This window comes from Marmota marmota, unplaced genomic scaffold (assembly GCF_001458135.2).
Source record: "Marmota marmota marmota unplaced genomic scaffold, marMar, whole genome shotgun sequence".
In the NCBI taxonomy this organism is placed as follows: Eukaryota; Metazoa; Chordata; class Mammalia; order Rodentia; family Sciuridae; genus Marmota; species Marmota marmota.
The window spans coordinates 5,456,198-5,479,882 of NW_025999853.1; the positions used below are offsets into that span (position 1 = coordinate 5,456,198).

General features: G+C 41.6%; 1 long non-coding RNA gene across 1 annotated transcript in view; it reads right to left on the minus strand.

The window, feature by feature from the left end:
• Window positions 1-4,315: 4,315 nt before the first annotated feature.
• The window catches only part of LOC107139924, a 42,099-nt gene continuing 22,729 nt past the window's right edge, over window positions 4,316-23,685 (minus strand). Inside the window, exon 3 of the long non-coding RNA XR_007347362.1 lies at window positions 4,316-5,086. This is a non-coding gene — a long non-coding RNA (uncharacterized LOC107139924). The remainder of the gene's footprint in view (window positions 5,087-23,685) is intronic.

Here is a 23,685-nt window from a genome sequence, read left to right on the forward strand (position 1 = left end):
ACTGTGTGAAGCAGGTAGGATTATTATTGTCATTTTGCAGATGAGGACAATGTACAATGTAAAACTGAGTGACTTACACAAATGATGTGACAAGTGAGTGGCTGAGCAGGGATTTTAAGGCAGGAAGTCTGGCTCCAAAGTCCAGATTCTTAACCCCTGCATCCCAGTGTCTTCTCACCAACCACAAGATTGTCATTTAAATAACATCAGTTTGAAAGCTGTTAGGACATGCTTAGCCTTACTGTCAAAATAGTTCATCTTTTTTTTTTTTCTTTCCTCTTTGACTCCTTGAAACCACCCAATGAAGTCGGGTTTGCTATCTCAATTTTATAAATGAGGAGTTTAGAACTTCAAAAAGCTTTGCTTTATTTTATTGTTTCAACTTTCTTCTCCCATAGTGTTATTGGTGTCAGGGAGGCAGAAATAGGATGAATACTTGAGAACACAGATTCCCAATACTAAAAAGGAAGGGAATTAAAAAGAACTAAGCTCAACTTCAAAAAAAAAAAAAGAAAAGAAAAAATACTGAGTCCAACCCTCGTATAAGGCTTAACGTTTTCCTCCATTATCTCTGGTAAGAACTGAACCAGGTTGTTACCTCTAGACCTGGATGGAAAAGCTGAATTCTGTTTCAGACTAAAAGAAGAAAACGTCTCTTCATTTTAAAGAAGTTGAAGTAGAACAAGATGAAGTCATTTATTGGGAAAAAAAAATCCATGGGAAAGAGTTTAAAAAGCTATAAGAATTCAAGACTACTTCCAAAGCTATTAATTTTCTAAACCATAAATTTCTGAAGGAGAGTAAAGATGGAGAAACTATAGGAAAACTGACTAGTGGAGATGACCCTGCCTCCTATCAAGAGCATAAACGGTTTCATAGCCAGACCTGGAAATGGCATATATTATTTCTGCCCAGGTCCCATCGGCCAGATGTCAGTCATATGGGCCCTCCTAACTGCAAAGGAGGCTAGGAACTGAGTCTTTATGTAACTAGGAAGAAGAAAATAAAACAGATTTGAGAATATTATTTCTGCCCTCAATTATAATAATTTCTACAATTCTATCCTCAGGTTTCCACTTAATATTTGAGACGACAATTATATAAATGAACCAAATGAACTTTATCCCTAACATCGAACACTTTTCTTCAACTATTATAGGGAGGACATTAAATATTTATTGAATGAATGAATAAATTAACCTCATAAGTATGGACGTGACAAATGAATTAACCTCACAATATGGACATGACAAGTTTACCATCCTAGAAGTCTGGGATGTGGAAACCAGAAAAGGAATTCCCTTTGACTATTCTTCCCACTGACTTTCACTTTCTCCCCAGAAATTAAATGGCTATAGGTTACTTTGAAGAGCATAGAATGATAGAATAAATTCTAGAACATAAGATCAAGGGTTGAGTTTTGGCTTTAACACTTTCTAGATGTGTAGTCTTTAGCAGAGCCCTTAACCTTAATGGGCAGCAGATTCCTCATCTATAAAGCATGGTGGGAGTGTGTATATGGAGACTATCCTGGGACCCATCCAATAGTCCTTTCACATCTTCTTGGATAACAGAACCCCAGATTTTTTTGTAAGTGGCAGTGTGCTCAGCCCCAGGGGATTGGTCATGATGGCTTAAGTCAAGGGAGGCAATTCTTTTCAATGCCAAGTAGTCTAAAGGTAGAATTGTGAACAGGTTATGGACAATGAGATTAAGGGGAGACCTGCTAGAAGTTTTCAGGGAGAGTTTGTCTTCCCTTATGGAAGAGAGTGTGCATGAGGAAAAGGCCCCGTTGGCCCCATCCACTTCCTTCTCCTTGGGATGCAGCAGTGTCAGACTGTGACACTTAGTCTGCTGCAGCTTGCCCAGGACCAGTGTGTATTGCACAAACACTGAAGATCCACAGGAAGATCAGAAGAGCCCGGATCCTCACTTGACATTGTTGAGCTTTTGAAACAACCCTGGGACAACCTATGTCCGACCTTAGTGTTCCATGAAAAAATGTGCACTCATGGTTTAAAACCACTTTATTTGCATATCCTGTTACTTGCAACCAAGAGCATTCCAAACTGAAAAAAAGTAGATGACTTTGCTGAGGTCTTTCTACTCCAACACTGTCAGTCTTAAACAATATGTTGAAAGAAAAGAGGCAATTATCCAAGAATCTATTAAGGGATAGGAAACATTTAAACAAGGGAGGTGGGAGGAACAATTGAAGGTGGCTAAACCCAGATCTGGCAACCAGGTGACAAGAATGGCATAAAAGCTGATATGCAAATTGGAATGCCCATAGAAACAGAAAATTGGGCCAGGTCCCTATGGAGGATAGAAAAGAGCTGGTAGAAGTCCATGGGAATAAAATTAGTAAATATAATCCAAACAAATGTGCAACTTTATCAAGAAACAAATGACCATTTAAAAAGTCTTTTGAAATGACATTCATTCAAAGCAGGCACTGTCTTTTGATAAGTAAAAGAGAACTAAAAACCAGTAGCTTTAAAATGATCTCTTTCTATCTAAATTTTATGTGTCTCTGGTTGTTTTTTTTGTAACTGTCATCTTTCTAGAAAAGACCACCTATGGTCAGATGATTAGAACAAATTGAAAGTCAAACCAGAATAGGGAATGAAAGAGCTGAAGGTTGTTTACAACTCTCATACAGAAAAAAAGAAGTTATTCACTGCCTGTGCCTGATTCTGTAATTGACATTCTTGTAGAAAACCTGTGAGCATTGTCTGGCACTGTATCTGGTATTTATAAGGCTCTCCATAAATATTGGTTGAATCTTGATTTTTGTGTACTTAACTGTTCTATTTAGAGCAGTAACCAGAACAAATTGAAGGGCATCAGTTAACAATGAACAAGCAAGAACACTTCCAAGATCTACCAGAGGGACATAAAAACCTCGGGTACCACTTGGAACAGCAGATCAAATCTAGAAGCCTGGTATTTGGGTAACATCTTTTAATATAAAAATGACCAATATGTATTGAAAGTGCTGTGTTCCATACATTGTACATTCATTATCTCCTTTTGTGCTCAAAATATTCCTCTGAACCAGAAATCTTTATTTATCTTTATTCTCTTCATTTTACAAGCAAAGGAACTAAGAATTAGGTTCCGTCCCCTCACAAAGGTCATTCAGCAGAGAAAGTACCGGAACCAGGACTCATGCAGCCGCATTCTATCTGACTCTAAAATCCACTCTCTACCACTGTACTACACTACCTCTCAGGAAAAGAAAAATAAGAGGAATATGAAAAGGAAGAGAGGGTTCTGTCGTAGTCAGGGTGAGAAGGAAGTTGCTTCTCCGGGGAGGCAGGATCAAAGAAATGCAGGCTCAGAGAAGGAAGTGGAAATCGAACAAAAATCTTCCTTGAAGAGTTGAGAGCGTTGGGGAAGGGAGATGACTCAGTGTGGAACAGGTAAAACTAAAGAAATAAAATGAAATGCTGACTTCTTAAATAATCTGGGAGGGGAAAGAACTGGGCAAAGAACAGTTAAATTCAGTTATCAGTGCATCTGGACTTCTCTGCTAACAGAAAATCTCGAAAACAAGTTTTTACCTCCTCTACTGGATTCTTCCTAATTCAGCTTTTTTGATATCTGATGGAGCTCTCATTCTGCAAAAAGCAAAACATTTGATGAATCCTCCTCTTGCCTTGTTAGCAATTTCTTCTTTTAGAAGATCCAGGGAGCAATGAGGAGGGGCATGTGACTGGGGGTGGGGGGACTTTGCTGATGAGATCAGATTTTTCAAAGGGCATGTACAAGAGGGAATGAGGGACACATAATCAAGAACGAATGCACAGAACTAGCAAAGCCCTGTAAGAATAAAGTCAAAGAGGCTAAAGCCCAAATCTCAGAGGCTGGTAAAAAATACTAAGAACAATAAAACAAAAAAAAAAAAAGAATTCTTTTAGTTCATATAGAGAATGGATTGACTGCTTGGGGTTGAAAAACAATGCTAACCAATTTTTTTTTGGCAAAAATCAAATTAGAATAATTATTAATAAAGAGGTTAAATAAAAAATGTGAATGAGATCTAGAGGGACCATCAGAGATGGTTCAGAAACCGTGGTTGGGCAATAGCAGAGTTGTTACCACCCCTAGGTTTCAAGGATCCAGAGAGAGAAAATTTACCAGAACCTGAAACAAGAGGGTTATTTAAAGCACAGAGGGTTGAGAGAAGCAGTCTCCTTCCAAAGAAGGACACAGCAGACCTAAGGTTACCCGGCAAGAGGGGAACTAGGGGCACAAATCCCTGACCTTCTCTCCTCCCTTCCTCCATTCTCCCACCAGAGCTCCCCACCAGCCAAATCCAGCTGTGATCTGGAGGGTTTGATGAAGGACAGGCAGGGGAGCCTCCTAGAGCAGGAAGCAGATTGGAAAAGGCTAAGAATGAATCTTGGAGATCCACAGAAGATAGCCTGCAACTGCTTCAAGGCCTTTCTTTGTACTTCTAAACCTACCACACACAGTGGGCACAAATAGTAACCAGAACACATCTTTCAAGCTTTCTCTGGCTCTAACCACTTCTGTTTGCTTTATCTATACTTATTTCTGAGCTGCTGTTAATGGGGCAACTCTTCTCCCATGCTACAAATATTCTTGCTGCAAAATGCCTCCTTTCTAACATTGCTGCAAAGGATCAAGTTCTGTAGGGCTGTCCAGGTTTTGTGGGATGAGAAGAACCACATGTCTAATTGCTTTTAGGCCTACAGCAGAGATAACTGGTGCCAAAGAGTCATGTTTCCCTTCTATTGTTTAGTCTTGACTCTAAGAAGCAGCCACTCAATGAGGGAACTACATATCCCAGCCTCACATTCTTCATTTTTTGCTTTTTTTATGATTTTATTTTGGGGGTACCAGGGATTGATCTCAGGGGCATTCGACCACTGAGCCACATCCCCAGCCCTATTTTGTATTTTATTTAGAGACAGGGTCTCACTGAGTTGCTTGGCACTTGCCATTGCTGAGGCTGGCTTTGAATACTTGATGCTCCTGCCTCAGCCTCCTGGGATTACAGATGTGCACCGTCATGCTGTCTGTCACTTTCTTCTTGATGGAGATCAGGTGATTCATTCTGGCCAATGGAATAAGAGTAAAAATGATGAGCATCTCCATAAAGCCAAGGCATATGTCAAGTCTCTGGTATGACCTCTGCTCACTCTCCCTTCCATAGCAACCCAGGTCATGTGTAAGAATGGTAGTGAATATCCTAATCCTCAAATGACCACTTACATGAAAGCCACTCAGGAGACTCACCTGATCAGGATGCTACATATTTATAGTGAGAAGTAACTTTCACCTTGTTGGTAGTTAGCTTATCCTGACCAACGTAAGACCCTTTGCCCTATAGTTACTTCCTATAATCCCCTTTCAACTCCCCCCCCAGGGTGCAAATTATAGTAATTGGAATAAAACATCGGGGTAGAAAATCACCTACTAGCTAGATATCCGAATTACTTTCTTTTGGTGAGATTGCAGTTTGAGGCAGTTCTGGAAGCAGAAAGAATATGGTATTTGGAGTATTTGAGTCCAAGTTCTACCACTTATTTATGCAGCCTAACCTTGAGAGATCCCATCAGCTCTTGTCTCTGTCAAACAAGGATATTAATAAAGCTTCCCTGTCAAGTTGTTGTGAGGATCAAATAAGATAAGGGACATGGAAACATTCTGTTCACTGTAAAGCTGTGGGCAAAATTAGTTCTCTTCTCCATTAAGAGGGAGTCAAGTTGCATTTGCCTTTCAAGATCATTCTCTCTGGACATGGTGTTGTCAAATTAATTCCCAGCCCCTTCTTTTCTCTCATGGTCAGGTTCACTGCCTTCCACTCTCACCTCTATTAACAAGAAAGTAGCTCTCTTTATTGTTTGGAACTTTTGTAATTTGAGTTTTGCCCAAGGAAGAATGATTTTTTTTAAAAAAATGGGTCCAAAAACAAATTAATAGAAATAACTTCTGTAGATTTGGAGGCCATGGTTTACAGTAAAGCTCGTTCTTTGCCCTGGGCATGTTGAAGTTGTTGGATTTCTCCTGTGCACACATACACACAAAAACGTGTATCCAAATGCCCTGCTTTTTTATTCCAAGTAGAATATGGCTTTTTGCTATTTTAAATTCCCTCTACCTTTATACATAAGTGTTTAAATTGCTGAGGTTTTTTTTTAAACTCAAGATATAAAAAATAGATGTAATACAGTCCTTTTGCTTTATAAATGAGAAAACAGAAACTCAGGAATATTTCATGACCCAGTTTAAGCATTACTTCCTCCAATAAATTTTCCATTTTCTCTTCCTCATGAGCTGAGTGGGTACCCTTTCTCTATCCTAGAACTGGTTGGTGAGGGGCTGCGGGTGTAGCTCAGTGGCAGAGCACTTGCCTAGCACATATGAGGTACTGAATTCTATCTTCAGCACCACATAAAAATAAATTAATTAAATAAAGGTATTATGTCCATCTATAACTAAAAAATATTTTTTAAAGCAAAAAAGAACTGGTTGATGATAAAACCAGATTCTGAACTACTTTTAGGTAGGAACCAAATCTTTTCTGAATCTGAGGGCCATCTGCCCTCCATCTACAATGACTTCTTCATGGCCACCTCTAGCTGCTAGGGAGATTGGGAAAGAGAGTACAGTTGTTTCTTGGTATTTGGGGGAAGTAATTCCAGGGCCCCTTGCATCCCAAAATCTATAGATCCTCATATAAAATGGTATAGTATTTTCATACAACCCATCCACACCTTCCTGTATAGTTTTAATTATGTCTAAACTGCTTTTAATATCTAATACAAATGCTATAAATGCTAACACAATATAAACAACTATTTATAAAAGTATTGTTTAGAGAACAATGACCAGTGGGAGGAAATGCCTGTAGATGTTCAATACAGGTACAGCCATTGTGGGCCCAGCTACATAGTATCTAGACAAAGCCTGAGGCACATGCTCAAATAATGAGGGATGAGGGGAGAACCAAGACCTGTGAGATAGTGCAGAGTATGCTTACACTACACATCACTTCATTTGCCTGGATTCAGCATAATGTTTGGTATATGACAAATTCAAATTTTGCTTTTGGGAACTTTCTGGAATGTTTTTCATGTATGTTTTAAACCCACCATTGGTTGAATTCACTGATATGGAATCATGGATATGGAAGGCTGGTTGTATTTAGCTGAGCACATTGTCTCCACAAACAAAATCAGGATCAATGAGCAAGGAAGAGGGTGAGTTGGCTACTCAAGTGTCTGCTACAGCCTGTGACATGATTAGAGCTCAATAAATATTTGTAGACTGAATGTCAGCATCAGACATACAAAGTTGAATGAGTAGATGAAGTTCACCTGAATGACAGAACAGGAGCTAGGAATCAGCTCCTCCTAATACCCGATGCTGCCTCCATATCATAAATCCACTGTCATGAGTACCTGGTTCTGTACTCTTTTTAAGAGTTACCATCTTCTCTCTGCAGTATATTAATTTCCTTAAAAGATATTCAACCAATTCTATCAGGGGTTTTCTCTCCAATTCCTCTGAAGTATTTACCCAAATACTTCAGTAAAAGGAATATGACACTGATGGGAATCTAATAAATATAAATCTTGTGGGGGGGGGGGTTGTAAGGTTTTCCCAGTTTTTGACTTTACTTACTTCCAGACTTAAATTTATCATGACATGTAACTTTATCTCACCCAATACTACAGAGTTATTAATAACTTGCCCTGCTGAATAAATCAGAGACCCTGAAAAATTGTGGAGTAAGCATTTGTTATGCACATATGGGATTTACCAAGTTTCCACATTTGAAGATCTAATATTAGGATTCACATGTTGTGCAAGGCTTTGCAGAAGAAAAGACATTTCACATCTTCTTGACTTTGAAAATAGGATATACTTTGCATGCAAAAAAAAAAAAAAGTCTGTGAGAGTATAGTGATTTTGAATAAATCACCAAGAAACAAGGTTTCAGTAAACTATAAGAAACACATTACCAAAATAAATTAAAATGCAGTGGGAGGGGGGAATTAAATACAAAGATTTACATGCACAAATGGATCAGGAGTTAGCAGCCTGCACTTGAGGTTGGAATCTGCTTGTAATTAGCAGGGTGACCTTGCAGAACCCCTTTAACATTTGAGGACTTCAGTTCTGTCACCTGTGAGAGGTGATCTTTACCCTCCCTGCCACATGCATGTTTAAACTGTAATTTTATTTCTTAAGCACGGAGACAGAAATAATTCATTTGTGAAATTATGTCGTGGCAAAAAAAAAAAATGCTCTCCTGTTACGAGTGTTACCTTGGATTTAAGGCTGCTGATTTAAAATTTTTTATTTAGCATGGATTATTATTATTTGGACATTTTGTTATTATTTGCAATTTATAGGTTTATAATCATTGGGCACATGCCTTTTTAAATTCTATTCTTTCACTTAATATTTTATCTTCCATATTTGTCCGCACATCCACAAAGTCTTCATAATGATGGTTTGGGCAGTGCCATGTTATCCCATTTGGATGGAAAGTCACAATTTTGGAGTCATCTTCCCTCCCTCTCACCCTCCACATAAGTTCCTCAGCACATCCTGTCAGCTCTGTCCTCAGATTACATCCAGGATTGACATGTCCCCACTCCATTACAACCCTCCTTATCCAAACCACCACAATCCTCTGGCTAGATGGTCTTCATGCCTTTCCAGCCGGCATCTTCTCTTCCACACTTGCCTGCTACAGTGAATTTCACATGCTGCATTGGGAAAGGCCTTTGCAAAACATTAAGTTGTGTCTTGATCCCTCTCTTCTCAAAACTCCCCAATAACTGTCCGTCTTGGAGTAATCCACACCCTTCCCATGGCCTAAGGAGTCTTCACTGTCTGGTTTCCCTTCTCCTTCCCTGATCTCATCTTGGACCCCTCTCCCCTGGTTCATTCTACACCAGCCCTCCTGGCTCCCCTATTGTTAGAGTCTGTAAACAAGTCAGGATGGCGCCTGGCAAAATGCCAGAGGGAGTGGTTTGTGAAGGAACACCAGAGAGCCATTAAGTGTGGAGATTCCTGATTGGTTGACTGATGTATCTAGTTTATGCTAATTAGATAAGCTGTGTGGAATGTATAAATACTGCTCCTGTCCTGCAATAGACGGCTCCCACTCCTGCTGTATCAATCTACACAAGTTCTTCGTCACCCCCCGGTTATTTTGCTGCAGCCGGACTGCGGCACCCTATTGCTCTTTCCAGGGTCACTCCTGTCACAGAACTTTGCAGTCACTGTCATCTCTGCTCAGAAAGCTGTTCTCCCACAGATCCTCCTGGTTTACTTAATATTTTCAGGTTCAAAAGTCACCTCTATTAGAGAGCTCTTTTCTCATCACCCTATCTAATATAGCAGCTGACCCAGCATTGTTTATGACTACCTGAAATATTATGTGTTTGTTTGTAAACTTCTATCCAAACCACCAGCACCCAACAAAATGGAAAATGCACAAGAACAGCGACTTTGGTTCAATGCTGTAACCCCGCACTCAGAGCAGGGTGATCTGTAAACAATTGTTTTAATGAATTGATTACATCATTTCATAGGTGTAAAATGTCAGGTTAGGAGTCTGGCTGATAGAACAATTAGGAGACAAGACAAAACAAGCAAAGGGATTATCTCATGAAGATTCCTGTACACTGTGCTAAACCTTGAACTTCATCATTGCCTAATCAGAAGCCATAGAAAAACTTTAATGACAGAGATGAAAAAATCCTATTGTGTTAAAAAAAAAACAACCTCTTCCAATAGTGGAGAGAATACAGTTGACATGAAGGAGACAGAAAGCAGTGATAGATACAGTATAGGCAGGCCTTTGTAAAAGTCCATTGAGGAAAACACTAGAATTCCCAGTCTGAGGATATGGCTCAGTGGTAGAGCTCAGTGGCATATTCAGCATGTGTGAGGCCCTGGGTTCAATCCCCAGCACCAAAAAGGAAACACACACACACACACACACACACACAAATAGAATTATAATGTGATCCATCAATTCTACTTCTGAGTGTATAACCCAAAATATTGTGAGCAGAGACACAAAGAGATGTGTATATACCCATGTTTGTAGCAGCATTTTTTTACAACAGCCAAAAAGGGGAGACAACTTAAGTGTCCATCCATGGATGAATGGAAAACCAAAGGAGGTATATACATAAATTCAGCCTCAGGAAGGCAGGAAACTCTGATACTACTGCAATATGGATTGCTCTTGAAGACACTGTGCTGAGTGAAATAAGCCAACCACAAAAGGGCACTTCCTGTATGCCATCAAATCCACAGATAGTAAATGGAATGATGGCTAACCAGCTGGAGAGAGGTGGGGAAAGGAAAGTTATCATTTAATGGGTACCGAGTTTTGGTTTTTCAAGATGAATATAAATTCCATGGACAGATGGTGGAAATGGTTGCACAACAGTGTGATTGTTAATGCCCCTATGCTGAACACTTAAACATGGTTCAAGTGACACATTTTATATTGCATATATTTTATAATAACTTAGAAAAGCTCATGAGAAAGGCAATGTGAGTCAGAGCCTGGGTGATGGAAGGAAAAATGGTCAGGAGGGGACAGATAGAAATGACATAAACTTGCATCCTCAGGATTGAGAATCATGGCCTGTGGGAAGTGAGAACAAGGAAAAGGATGACTCTCAACTTTCCAGGTGTGGATCCGGAGTGAGTAGAGGGCACCTCTGGAGGAGAGAGGGGTGGATCTGAGAAGAAAGACAAGGAGCTTGGGCTTACACTCAGTTGGAATTCTCTGTGGGTCTTCTGAAGGGAGGTGCCCAATAAGCTTTGGACATATGATGCGGGACCTCAAGGGAGAATTGGGGGCTGGAAATAACAGATTTGGCATCTTTAACCATCGTCATTGGAATGACTGGCCTCCCTCAGAAAATATGTTGAAGAAAGACGAGAAGGGTTAAGGGGCAGAGATCTTGAGCCAGAAAAGGAAGAAGGTACTAGAAAAAAAAAAAAAACATTGAAGAATGAGTTCACAGACCCAGGAACCCCAGGGAGTTAATCAACAGAGTGGTCAAGGGTGCCAAAAGCTCTTAACATGTTCCAAAAAGTTAAGTACTAAAGTGGATCCCTTGAATCGAGCAACCAGGGAGATCACTGGAGGCCGTGGTAGGAGTAACTTGAAGAGTAGAAGATTTTAATGCCAAATTGCAGTGAAACTACCAAGGAGGAAACAGAAAGTAAAGAGATGAATAGAAATTCACAGACAAAATTACAGTATACATATAAATTATAATATAGATATTTATATTATACAGATAGACATGTAGATGTATGTATAATCTCCTTCGACACAGATAGTCTATCTTGCTAAGAAAAAAAAGAAACCAAAACTACTCAACTGGGGTTGGGGACACCATTTTTTTTTTTTTTTTTTTTTTTTTGGTGAGGACAACTGTGCCAAGTAACTTGCCCTAGGTCCCACCTACTCAGCCCTGAAAAGACAAAACCAATAACACAGCTAGCTTACAAGAAATCGTATCTGTGGTAGATGTGAGAGCTCTCAACCCATCTTCCATTCTCCTTTCCATCAGGAACAGATTTTATTCTGGGCATCAATGTGTCGAGCTAAGTCTATTTCCCAGCCTCCCTGGCAGCTGTGAGTGGAAATCTTCAGGCAGGGTTTTCAGGAGATCTGAAGAAGGCTAATTCAGCAGGGTAGTGCCCCCTTTTATCTCATGCCCTTTCAATTCTCCCTTTTTGGAAAGAGGACATGATGGCTGGGATAGCACCTGTCCAATCAGGCTTCACATTAGGCCCATGGAGCTATTCTGAGGAGGAAAGTTGGAAGCTGAGGGTGATGGAGCAGAAAATCCACCTAGGCCCCTAATGCCACCACAAAGACAGCAGAGCTTTCAAAAGTGTTTACCTAAGGGCTTCTCGCAGGTGAGAGAATAAACCCTCCACCCCCTTGATTGTCGCTGGGTCTCTGCTGTCAGGAGCTGAACACAATTCCCAACCATCATCTTATACACCTGACTTTGAATTACCATTCTGTTCAGTCCTGATATTCTCCAAGAGCAGCCACTAAATCACTGCAATATTAAGAGCCCTGAAAAAGATGGCTGCTTGGGAAATACCCTTACCTAGTTTCTGGGACCTAAAATTCCTGGCATAAGCTGGGCATGGTGGCGCATGCCAGCAGTTCAGGAGGCTGAGACAGGAGATGGTGAGTTCAAAGCCAGCCTCGGCAAAAATGAGGGGCTAAGCAACTCAGTGAGACCCTGTCTCTAAATAAAATACAAAATAGGGCTGGGAATGTGGCTTAGTGGTCAAGTACCCTTGAGTTCAAACCCCGGTATCCCCCCCCCCAAAAAAAATTCTAAAATTCCTGGCATAGGGGCCTGAGTCTTATTTTACCACTCAAGATAAGGTTTAAATCACAAACATGTTTGAAAGAATTGTCTCACAGACATGATGTCTCACAGCCTTTTTTCAGAGGCTGGTCTGGGTTCTGATCAGGGCAGGGAAGAAACATGATATGGTTGAACACCTGGGGAGGAACAGGTGGTAAAGAAGAGGAGCTCAGGGAAGAGCCAGGCAGTCTGGCCCTAGAGCCCAAATGGCACATCCACAGCCTCAGAAGTTTGCATTAGGGTTTACCCAGGGGAGGGGCCAATAAACAACTGCTGTATATAGACCATTCCAAGCAAAATGTCATGCATTCTACTTACATTATTTCATTTACTCTTTACAATACCCTTGTGAAGATAGGTGATAACTGTTCTCACCTCCCATTGACAGATGAAAAAGCTAAGGCACAGAGACATTAAGTAGACAGGATACTTGAAAGGTGGCCCAAGATCTCTCTCAGGCCAGAGCTTCAACCCTAACCAATGATGTTTTTAAATACTAATAAAGTCAACCCATAGCAAGCACTTAGGTGCCAAGCAAGCATTCTACACACACTAAATTTAACAACCTCATGAGGTGAGTACAGCTCATGTCCCCATTTTGTTGAAGAGAAAACTGAGGCAAAGAGTGGTTAACAAACTCACCCGCATGCAGCTCGACAGTGGGATTTGAACCCTAGTTTATCTTACTAGTAATATTGAGGGGAGACATTTTTTCTAAACTTTTTAAAAGCCCCCTCAATTTTTATCCCACAAAACAGCTATAAAATAAAAGATGCTGTGAAGTACATTTTAGTTTTCTAATGCTTTATTTCTGTTAAAAGCAAATACTGTACACATCCACTCACATGGGTGTTAATGACATCCAAGAGATAATAATATCCGTTATTTTATAAATTTGGAAGCATAGAGGTCATGTGACTTCTCAAATACAATAAAGAGATCAAAATATTGGCGTGGTGGTGAGGGGGGAGAAGCAGCCCCCTTCCCTGATCATGGTGGGCCTTAGTAGTGAGATGAAGAAGAGAGGTCTTCTACCAAATCTGGAGCATGTAAAAGGACTCATAGGCCTTGGAATGAAAGAAATTTTTAAGATAAAATTTCATTTCTCACCTCCTCTCCTGCATTTGAAGCAAAGGTTCATTTTTCACTCCTGAAGAATTCAGTCATCCCAGCGAATAGCCTGGGAAGGATGTCCATGCGTTAAAGACTCAGGACCTGGGGCTATAGATGCCTGGTGGGAAGGAGGCACCATGGATCATACTGACACCCAAACAGCACCTTGGAAGAAGGCGGAGACCAGCAGTGCTCCTACCCTCAGCTGCTGCTCTCTGGCCTTGGGCCTGTTCCCTCTCCATGTCAAGCTAAGTCACAGAGAGCAGTAGAGGACACCAAAAATCTTCCCAGACTAAGGCTGGAATTGGCATCTTGGTGCATGGGGCCAGCCTCCCTGAGAAGGTCTTGGCCTCTTCTGTTTGTGGAGGCCCTGAAATGGATGAATGGGGTCTCCCCTGCTATGCTCTCCAACAATTCGAGCTGGAGGGTTCTAAAAGGAGACAGGCCTCTGAGGCTGTTTAGACGAATTCTGCCAGCATGCTGCTGCAAAGGAGACATAGCCGCAGACCAGGCCTCTGTCACTTGGCACTCAGCCATCTTAGTTCCACCATGTTAAATTTTCCCCGTGGAGCGCTACAAATGCATTTTTGGTTAACACCAATTTTTGTTTGGATTCAAACTTGCTGACTGTGATTTTTTGTTAATAAAATTAAAGCAACAATGAGAAACCATTTACTATTTTCACTTGAATTTTTATGGTAGCAAATGCTGAGAATGCATGCAATGATTTTCTAATTCTCAGTAGGCAGAAATAAAGATTGGCAAACAGCTCAGCAAGAGCTTTAAAAAAATATTCATATTATTTAACCTACTAATTTTACTTGGGAATTTATCCTAAGAAATAGGTAGAAAGCCAGGCACATTTATGCATGCCTATAATCCCAGTAACTTGGGTAGCAAAGGCAGGAGGATTTCAAGGTCAAGGCCAGCCTGGGCAACTTAGTGAGACCCTGTCACAAAATTAAAAAGGCTAGGGATGGAACTCAGTGGTAAAGCACCCCTGGATTCTGTCCCCAGTACCAGGAAAGGAAGGAAAGAGAGAGAGGAAGGGAGGGAGGGGAAATTAAAACCATGGTTGGCATTTAAGAATATTATAGCAAACACCTTTTCAAAATCTGCCAAGAATAACTCCAAACACCCTCACTGTTGAAGAAATTCCCATCTCCCTGTAGTTCAAATGATATCATCTCTCCCACTGCAGTCCCCTGGCCACCAGTGATTGGAGGCAGTGGGCTGGGCCCGTGACAGTTCCCACCCCTTGGTCAATCATTTTTGGGGACAGAGTTGGACAGCTACTTGGACAGTGATTCTAACACTTGCACCTGAAATACTGCAGATGTTCACTGTAGCATTATTTATAATAGCACAAGTTTGAGACAGAGATGTCTTCTAATGCAGGATTTGTTAAATAAACTATAATACCCCTAGAAAGCATTACAATTACATTATTGGCATCAAATGTGCTGGGTAATATCTCCCATTAAAATACCCTCCCTTCAACCACCATGTCCTCTATCGGGAGCTGCCCTGGATGTCTATGATCTTCAGGTCCTGATTCAGGGGGCTCTGACCAATTACTACATTTTGTAGTGACTTGGGCATTGTCCCAGTTCAGATAGCAAGGTGTGGCTTCAGGTGTAGGCATACCCGCTGGGGTGAGTTACACTCACCGATTCCTTTGTAGTCCTACCCCTTGCCTCATTTGAATGGCTTCTCCCCAATAAAAGGGTTCAGCACGTGCTCCTCTCTCTCTTTCTTGCCTGCTTTGCCGCCTATGTGGGAGCTGGGTCAGAGAAGCCGTCAATAGAACCCAAAGAAAAAGGTATTTCTCTATCTCTGTGATTATTTTGTGCCAGCCCCGTTCACCTGGAGTGACCCTGACTGGTTTAGTCATGCGACATGACAGTCCTCCTCCTCTTATACCCATTTCTCTCCCCTGTTTCTGTAAAACTCCAGGAAAGACTTATCCAGACTCACTCCTCTCCTCCCCTTCTTTCCAGAATCCCCTTAATCAGTCTGTTTTCCAATCCTCAGTCTCTGTCCTTCTAGGCCTATCGTCAGCATTTGACATAGCCGATGGCCTACATGTTCTTGACATTCTTCTATCCTTCCCCAGAGCTCAGCCCTCCTGTACGGATGACTCCAAGTTCCCTTCTCCAGCCTGGGTTTCTCTCTGAACTTCACTCCCACTTCAAACTACTTATTCTACTTTCACATTTGGGATGTCTAAGATGCCTCTCAAGTTTTAAATCTTATTCCCCCACACCCCCAACCCATTCCTGAACCCCACTGTTCCCCGGGGCGTCCAGTCTAAGTAAATGACACAATTCACTTTGTTAACTCAAATCCATATATGAATAGCCATTGTCCCTGGGTAGTAGAATTACAGGAGATTTATGTCTTTCTTTTGCATTATTGAATGAGCAGCATTGATCAGAGGAGGAAGCAATCAATCATATTGCAGAGAGAAAGAATTGAGAAATAAAGGGTAAATGGGACTCCGTGCATTTAAGGCAATGGGTGCTCGAAACAAAGATCTTCTGGAGGAAAATAGAACAGGTAAAATTAGGAAGTAGAAACTTCCAAGTGTGACTGTTTGCATCCTTATGACTAAGAAGGTAAGGAAGCCAAGAACATCTGGAGTTTGACCAAGTAGAGCAAGAAGGAAGCCAAGAACATCTGCAGTTTGACCCAATAGAGTAGCAGATCTATGCAAACGAATGAGGATTGCAATCCTGGGCATTGCCACGTGGGCGTAGCTAGACCATGAAGTTCAGGCTGGGTCCTAGGCTACATGAGAATGTCATCTGAGACTTAGCTCAAAGTTCCTTCTCTTTAGGCTTATACGTGAAGTAACACAAAGAGGATTATTAAGACAGGGTGCAGAGGAGAGGGCTTACCCCTGCTGTCTTCTCTTATCTCAGAGAGGTGCAACTAAGCTTAAACCACCCCACAGGAAGTGTAGCCCAGGAGCATGGAATCGCAGCCTCAATGCCTCCTGCACCCCCAGCTGGGTCAGTGGCTAGAAATAACCAATGTGACTCTATGAGGCAATTGCTCTGCTTCTTAACCAGTCAGGTCATCTAAGCTTAAGGTGCTAGTTCCAAGCCTTGAAATTCTGCATGGGAATAATCTTCCATTGTCGGTACCTGCAATTCAGGGTTTCCTGTTTCTGTTGAAGGGCTTTCTTTGGGAAGACCAGCCATGGAGATCTGACCTAGCAGGGCTCTCCAGAGAAAAAGAGCCAACAAGATATATAAAGAAGCAGGGAAGAAGGAAGGGGGCATGGGACGTATTTTAAGGAATTAGCTCACATCATTATGGAGGCCTGAAGAGTACACAGTCTGTTGGGACAGGCAAGCAGGCTGGCCTCCAGAAAGAGTGGCAGTCTGAGTCCAAAGGCCATCAGCTAGATCTCCTGTTAGCTCAGGGGAGTTCAGTCTTTGCTCTATTAAGGCTTTCAACTGATTGGATGGGTCTATCCACATTATGGAGAGTAATCTGCTTTAGTCTAAATCTATCGATTTAAATCTCATCCAAAAAAACACCTCCAAAGAAACATCCAGAATAATGTTTGACCAAATATCTGTGCCCCATGACAGATAAAATTAATCACCTCACTTCTGTCATGGGATCTCTACTGCATGGTGGAAAATCAGCATGCAAATGAAATTCAAAGAGCCACACATGGCCTAATGGGCCCCATCCTGGGAGAAGGTCAAAGAGAGGTCTGGGAAGTGTTAGTGGCGTTGAGGGATTGCATGTGAGTTATTATGAACAGCTTAGATTGAGCCTGTGCACGTCAGAGCTTCCAGGTTCCAAATGATGTTCTCAGGTCTGTTGACTTCAGATGAAGTCCATGTAGATAACAAATCACATGGCTGCATATCCGTGTTCCTCCACCTACTCTTCCCATTGGCTTTGCCTATAAGGAACCTTAGACTAGAGAGTGTCAGGAGCTCACTCACCTGTGGATGGACAGACACTGGGCTACAGCAACCACAGTTACCTGCTGAGTACTTTGCTGAGCATACCTGAGTATGATTAGAGGGGAGGAAAAAGAAAGCAACACATACTTTGCTATTTCATAAATTTTCTAGGAAAAAAAAATACTTTTACAGAACCTAACAAAATATTTTAGAATAATAATATAAAAAATGTACTTGTTGGAGGAAAGCAGGGTACACAGATGGGGACAGGTCAGGAAACAAGTGAATACAAAGAGAACTAGGAAAGACACAAAAACAAATTTCACCTCTTAGAAGCGTCCCCCGTGCTTTGCCCAAGTCACTGGCTGAACTTGATTCCTTTGTTCTTCGATCCATGCCATCAATCTAGCCCAGAATCCTTTATTCCTGACATTACCTATTATTTGATCCTTACTATTTTTCTGAGCTTGACCTCTGAGGTGGAATCTGATTAATTTTATTTTTAAAAAAATGTTTATAGGGATAGTCTTAGCCTTTTTCCCAGAGAGATGAGTGAGGTTGCCTTTGTAGTATTGATTTTTTAAAGTTCTTTTGCCATTTCTTATTTATAAAACCATAATTTACAGAGCCAGATGATATCTGAGGGTCCACCAAGTTCAACTGTCCGGGGAATAGGAAATTGAGGTCCAAAGGAGGTCAGCGACTTCCTCAAGACGTTGAGCAGAGACAAGCTGAGGCTCCGACTCATTTCCAAGCTCTGTCTGCTGCACCACAGGCAGAAAAAGCAAGTGTATATCAGAAGGAAGAAGCAGAATCCCTTCCTGCCGGCAGAGGAGGCACGTGACCCCTTCCACATATTGCACGTTCGTTACTCTGGGAATTAATGGTTCAATTTGGTATTAAGCAAAATGGCTCACATGGCTGATCTGGCCCTAGTGAAGGATCAGCAAAACGGAGACCTGAGTTTCTCTGGGTGATCATCGGAAGCAGTCCCTGAAGGGGGAAGACAAACGCATCAAGCCTGTCTGCAAAGGCAATTTTGGGCAATGGTCTGATTGCTGGATAAATCACACCGGGAAATTGAAATGAGTGGGGAGGATGGCACAGAGCAGGGTGCATGCTAGGGTAGCACATATTTCTCTTTTCCTTAGAGAAATCACTGGATCAGGAGTGGGAGAGAGGAATCGTGCAGAATGTCCAGGGAAATAAGGAGAGACAGGGAAGAAAAGAGCATATATGAGATTCATAAATCAAAAGGATAAATTGATCTAGAGGTGCTATATAATTAAAAGAAAGGAAGAAACTGATGGCTGAAGACTAGGCTGAAAGGGGACAGAAGACTTAAGGCAAACAGAAACCCCAAAGTATACTTTACCTCTCACGGTTCCTTGGCTGGGTGATTTATTCATAGAGCATTTTTTAATGCCACACTAGACTGACATGACCACAAAACACAGAACTCCTATCCTTTCTCCTTGCTAACCTGCACACAGAGAATGAAAATTAGTGTGATAAATAAACCATGAACAGGAGATTACATTTATTTCCGTCCTTGCTATCAATCATTTATTGACTTGCTCACTAATTCAAAACATTTATTGAGCATCTAATATGCACCAAGCCCTGTGCTAAGATACAGTAATACACAAGACAGCTGTGTCCTCTGACTTTGCTAAGCTAACACTGTAAGGGGGAGAAGGGCAGGCTACAAAGCCACGTAAAAGTGACCAAGGTTATTAGCTATGCTACAGCTTGGGTATCAGGACTGTATTCTGCTACATGTAGCAGAAAATGAGACTGGAAGAAATTTAAACAAATAAGAGTTTGGGTTTTCTCATGTAATAAATACACGAGCAAATAGGCATATTTTTCATACATAGAAATACAAAAATGTAGGCAAGTCCAGAGAGCACACAACTCCTCAAAAATGACATCAGGACTCACACTGGGTCAACTGAACTAGACAGACAGTATGGTGCAGTGTTCAAGGGCAGGGATGTCCACCCAGGCTGCCTGGATTGGTGCTACTTACCAGCTCTTATTAAATCTTATTATTAAATCTTGGCTCTGCTACTTTTCGGTTCTGTGACATTGGGAAAGTTACTCAATCTCTTTCCACTTCTCCAGTTTTCTTATCTGTAAAGTGGAATAGAAAGGACAGCCCCTCCCTCCTAGGTGGATGGAAAGGACTAATGGTGTAACACGCGCAAACCAGAGGAATGGCGCATTGGGCAATACACACTGTGGAAGTTACTACTATTTGGGCCCTGGAGGCCTTAGTAAGTAGGATTTTATCCTCATGCTTGGCGCCTTGTGGTCTGTCTCTAGAAGACTTTGCATCTTTAGGCATCAGAAAGAAAAACAGGGAAAGAACTGAAAGTGACGGGTGGGCTCTATCCGGCCCTTTTAGCATCAGGAATACAAAAGTTTCTCTGAAAGTCCCGCCCAACGGACTTTGCTTTTCTCTCATTGGACAGAACTGTGCCGCATGGCCACGCCTCCCTGGAAGGGAAGGACCCTGGTTGTAGCCCAGTTAATCGGCTCATGGGTGGGGCGCTGGGGACGGGGATGTGGGCATAGACACAGGCTGGTTAACAGTTAATAAATTCCCTTTACACGAATCAAGCAGGTTGAATTTAAAGGTCCCCACCAGATTCTCAATTCCTCCACCCAAGATAAGGTGCCCCAAGTTATTCAATTCCAACCTTTCCAAACAACTCAATTATCTACTGCGTTTCTAATACGTACACAGAGCTATGCTATGTGCTCCAAGAGGCCCTGGAAATTTAGAAATGATTCCTGACCTTATAGACCAAAACCCCCCTTTGACAAGAGGTGGCCTAAATGATGACTTTCATGAACACCATAGGAAGAAATCCAGCCATAAGAACCAAAAGTCTTAGAAATGCTCATACCTTTAGCCCAGCAATTTTATTGCAAAACTAAACAGTTGAAAAGCTGGAAAAAAAAATTACATCCACAAAGATGTTGACCCTGTGCTCTTTTTGATAGCCAACAAGTCCCACAACTGATTATTAAGCAATCATGAAACTACGGCTATAAGGAGTTTATAGTGTTATAAGAAACATTATGGGAATTTTTTGTTTTTATCTTTAATGTTGGGAAATATAATATTATGAGAAAATGTTCATTATATACCACTCCATTTGGAGATAGAGTTTACGAATGTGTGCAGCCACTGTCCACTCCAGTGGTTAGCATATGGACGTTCCATGTTCCATCTCTGCAACCCACCCGTCACTTATCTAACCTCTCCAATCCTCTAAATACAGCAGGGAAAGCCAGAAGGGAGGGAAATGTTTTTGAGAGGAAAGAAATGCCTTAGCAAGCCCCAAGTGGGGATGGGGATGGAGAACATAAAAGAGACCATCCCCATTAGAATAGATCTCTATCATGTGCACTCTGCTTCCTTACACCAAAACCCCTCCATCAATCACCTCAGCAAGACTTCTGTGCCCACCCACCCCAGAGAACAGAACAGAAAATGCTCTTCCTGTGGTCACTAGTGACTTCTATGTGCTGCTCTAGTTTGGATCCTGAATGTCCTCTAAAGGTCCACATGTTAAAGGCTTGGTCCCCAACTGGGTACCATTGGGAGGTTGTGGAATATTTTTTTTCTTTTTGGTGGGGGCAGGGTGGGTACTGGGGAATGATCTCAGTGGTACTCAGCCACAGAGCCATATCCCCAGCCCTATTTGTATTTATTTATCTCACTGAGTTGCTTAGTACCTCAGTTTTGCTGAGGCTGGCCTTGAACTTGGGATCCTCCTGCCTCAGCCTCTCAAGCTGCTGGGATTATATGCGTGCACCACGGTAGGTACCAGCTGGGGTTGTGGAAGTTTTAAGAGGTGGAGCCCAGTGGGAGGTCTTTGGGTCATAGGGGGCAGGATCTTGAATGGGGACTGTGGGACCCTCTCCTCGTTTTCTTTGGCTTCTTTGCCACAATGTGAGCAGCTGTGCTTCACCATGCACCCCTACCATGCTGTGCGGCCTTATCACAGGCCCAAATCTATAGGCCAATCAATCATGGACTGGAACCTCCAGAACTATTAGCCGAGATTAAGCTTTTCTCTCTCTAAGTTAATTATCTCAGGTTTTTATTACAGTGGTAGAGAACTGATTAAAATAGGTGCCAAATCTGATATTGCTGGGGTGTAGCTGAGGGACAGTACTTGCCTAGCATGCACTAGACCCTGGCTTCAGTCCTCAGCAAAAAGAGATTAATAAATCCAGTCTTTGTCAGTTGCCAATGAGTCATCAATTTTATCTCTTGAAAACTCTTCTTTCTTTCCTTCCTTCTTTCCTTCCTTCCTTTCTTTCTTGTCTTCTCACTCTCTCCTAATTTTCTCTTTGACCCTATTGGCCACTTTTCAGTTTCCTCTGTTAGCTTCTACTCATCTGCTCCATCCCTAAATGTTGGGGTATTGTCAATCTGGGTCTGGATATTAGATAGCTGTCCAAGGCTCTCCAAGATAGTATTGAATAGCCTTCCAATATTATGCATATTTTAAGAATGACTCCTAAATTTTCATCTCTAGCCATGACATCTCCAATCAAACTCCAATCTCATTTACCCAACTCCCTACCCGACATCTGAGATGTAGCAAGTTCAAAGGAGAACTCACGATTTTCCAACTGAAAAATCTGGTCCTTTCCTCGTCACCTCCTAAGAACTCATCCACTGAGTTACTCAAGCCCCAACTTAGAATCCATCTTTAAGTCTCCCATTCTTCAAACCACCCCCTTCCCCCACCACAATCTCTTGCCTTGGTCAGTTTCTAAACTGGTTTCTTAATCAGTCCCTGTTCCTATTCTTTCCTCCCGTATTAGTTTCCCAGGGATTCTGTAAGCCATTTATCACAAACTTGGTGGCTTAAAAGAACATGAATTTATTCCTATACTTCCGGAGGCCAGAAATCTAAAATACTCTGTCCGAAGGCACTAAGGAAGAATTTGTGATGGTTCATTTTCTATGTTGCCTTGATTGGGCCACAAAGGGCCCAGATATTTGGTCAAACATTATTCTGAGTGTTTCTGTTCAGGGTAATTTTAGATGAGAATAACATTTAAATGGGTGAACTTTGAGTAAAGCAGACCCCCTCCCACAGATCACCCTCCATACTGAATGGGCCCCATTTGGCAACACATTTCTCTTTGGGGTGTGTGGCTCCTGCCCATTTACTGAGAGACCCAAAAAGCTGCTAATTTTGAGTGGACCCAGAACAAGAAAAGCTCTGCAATAGGCCCAGGCTGCCGTGCAAACTTCCGACCATTTGGGCCATATGATCCAGCTTTTTATAGGATAGTTCTCAGGACCCATCAGTTAACCTAGAGTGTCTTCATCTTTACATCCTTAATCATATCTTCAAATAATCTTTTTGCTAAATAAGGTCACATTCATAAGTCCTAGGAATTAGGACATGGGCCTAATTTTAGGGTCATCATTCAACCCACCATCTCTGCCTATAGTCCATTCTCCTTACTTAGGGAGACTGATCTTTTTTTTTTTTTTTTAATGTAAATCAGTCAATGTCACATGACCTTTTATAACATAAATCAGTCAGTGTCACTCCCTGAGTTTTTCAGTGAGCTTCCCTTGTACTTAAAAACAAACACAATTCATGATTATAGCCCACTTTGATCCTTGTTTATTTCCCTGACCTCACCTCCTGCCTCTCTCAGCTCTGGCCACATTAGTCTTCCGTTGGTTCCTGGTACGAACACTTAATTCACCCTTAGAACATTGGCATTTACTGGGCTTTCTGCTAGGATACCATATTATCATAGTCTTAGCTCTGTCTTGTCATTTAAGTCACAGCTCAAACCTCACTTCCTCAGTGATAGTCTTCCCAGAGAATCCAATCTAAATTAGTCCCCCTTTCGCATACTCCCTACCTCTGCATCTTCTTTACATATTTGCTTACTAGTTTATTGCCCATATTTCAAGATTTTAGAGACTTTATCTTGTTTATTGCTATATTTTCCAGTGCTTAATCAGAGCAGAAGTTTGAAAGAATATGTATGGGATAAATAAATAGTGCATTAATAACAATACAAGTAGTGCCAAGACTAATGACTTTCATTGTAGAGTGTTGCATTGTTTACAAGGATAGATGTTGAGTAGAATTTGTGGTTGTTATCCCGCAGGCTGAATCCAAATCTTAGAACAAAAAAAAATGCTAGATAGCACCACATTCCAATGTCAA